A 2,617-nucleotide genomic window follows, 5' to 3' on the forward strand; every position below is an offset into this window, starting at 1 on the left:
AAATATACATTATAAACGATACACTTACCACATATATTACAGACTCCAACAATTTTAAACAATTTTACCACTTTACACTTTTACTCTATTTAAGAATTCATATACACAGAAAATATAATATAATAATAGAATATATATTAATATACATACAGAATAATATATACACAATACACACAATATATATACACAATACACACAATATATATACACAATACAAACAGTAATATACACAAATAAGTTAAGTTCCCATTTCCCATTTGAACTAATGCTAAGTAAAGGAAAGTAAAATTTGTAATACTAGTAGTCTCTTTCGCAAATGTCTAAGGGTAACATAGTCAGCAAGACCAAGTCTAGACTAGGCCTTAGGAGCAGCACAAGCTTACCAGAAATAAGGGAAGAAGCAGAACCCCTACGGACAGTGACAATGACGTACTCTGGTAACGTAACCAACCAGTCTAGAAGCAGTAGCCCCGCAGCGGGGTTAGCGGCTAACCTAGAAACTGCTAGCACGTCCCTCAACACTTCCATCAGCATGACCCTTAACCCGACCGATATACTGGCTTTCGTGAAGCAACTACCGACTTTCGACGGAACCCCCGGTACCCTAGACAGGTTCATCACCAGCGTAGAGGAGGTCATTATGCTAATTAGGGGGACAGACCAGACACCGTATGGGCAATTGCTACTACGGACAATTCGGAACAAAATTTCAGGGAGAGCGGACCAAGCGCTAAGCAATCTTGGTACCAAACTCGAATGGGACAATATCAAACTGAATCTTAACCGCATGTACGGTTGCAAGAAAACAGAACCCATAATCATCCGAGAAATCCAAAATCATCCTAATAACTTGCCATTGGGGAAACTTTTCTTCGAAATCACGAAGCTAAGGAGCCAACTGTTGAACCTTGCCCCCACTAATGGCCACCAGTTGGAAGGCACAAGTGCGGCGGATAAGAAAACCTTTTACGACGGGATATGTCTCCACGCATTCTTAGTGGGGCTCCGTGACCGCCTCAAAATCATGATCAGAACTAGGAACCCAGCTACCATCGAGGAGGCATACGAATGGTGCCAAGCCGAAAGAAGCTTCTATTATCAGGGGGAGAACGGGGCACAAAGTACCGGTAACAACGTAAATAGAACTAGACCATATGCAAGAAACCCCAACCAAACTTATAACACATCAAATCCTAGATGGAACAATAATTCCTCTAACTCCCCGAACTCTAACCCATTTAGACAGCAGCAAAACTAAGGAAATTAACCAAAACAATCACAAACACGTAAAACAAAAAAAAAAAAAACAAAAAAATAAAACAAACAAAAAAAAAACACACAAACACTTAAGTAAAAGTTTACACCATGCATTAACTACCCCTTAAACTAAACTCTTACAGACTAACGCTAGGGCATGCACAACGACTTTTGCTCGACGTTTTGGATAAGGACCAGCCGTTAATAAAGGTCAACTTGGGACCGGCTAGAGTAGTAAATTCATTTAAAACTATAAACCACGTCATCCACTTAAACGATTACGAAGTAACAGCAGAAAAACTTATCAAAGTAATCAATAACTTACCTAACGACAACGAATTCTCTGACCTAAAACTAACATTGCATGAAAAGATTCAGCAGGTGTTAGAAAGATTGAGCACCTTACTCCCGCATAACAGACCGAGGAGGGGATTGATTAACGGACTAGGTAGCATAGTGAAGATCGTTTCAGGCAATATGGATGCCGACGATGAGACAAAAATAAGCAACAATCTCTCAAATATTAACAAAAATTTAGAGCTCAGCCAGAAATTTAGAAAAGAGACACTAATTAGATTTAAAAATATTACGAACCATATCAACATCGAACAAGAAGCTATCAGTAATTTCATAAACACTTACCAAAATAAAATCTCTAAAGAGCTAGATTCAGAACAACACACTATACAACTTATACAATATATCAATCGAATAACTTATAGTATAGACATATTGTATAATCACCTAAGCAACATAGCGGAGAGCCTGCTATTCACCAAATTAAAATTAATCCCAAAATATATCTTAAATTCAGAGGAGATTCAAAAAATTAAACAATTACTGTCACAACAAAATATTACAATAGAATTAGACCATGAAATGTATAACGTACTTTCACTGGAATCAACAACAGTAAACAAAACTCTAACTTTTAAAATTAAAATACCCATGCTATCACAGGAACAATACCAATTGTACCGATTAATACCCTTACCGTTCAACAACACAAAATTTGTAATTCTCCCACAATACATTATTAGAAATAAGCTAGAAATTAAGATTTTAAATTCACCTTGTATTAAACTGGGCAAATTGCATGTATGTGAAACCCCGACATCACCGACAAATCCAGACTGTCTAATCAACCTACTCAACAATAACAATGCGACTTGCAATATCGTCAACGGCGGAAACCAACCGCGAATATTCGTACCAATAAAGGGTCTACTACTAATCTTCAACGCCAAGAATGTAAATATTACGTCCGATTGCATGTCAGACAAGACGTTCAGCGGCTCCATGGTCATCCACTACGAGAACTGCTCAATCTCCGCGGACGGCCTCAAATATGTCGACGCTG

Source organism: Drosophila miranda, assembly GCF_003369915.1.
Source record: "Drosophila miranda strain MSH22 chromosome Y unlocalized genomic scaffold, D.miranda_PacBio2.1 Contig_Y1_pilon, whole genome shotgun sequence".
NCBI lineage: Eukaryota > Metazoa > Arthropoda > Insecta > Diptera > Drosophilidae > Drosophila > Drosophila miranda.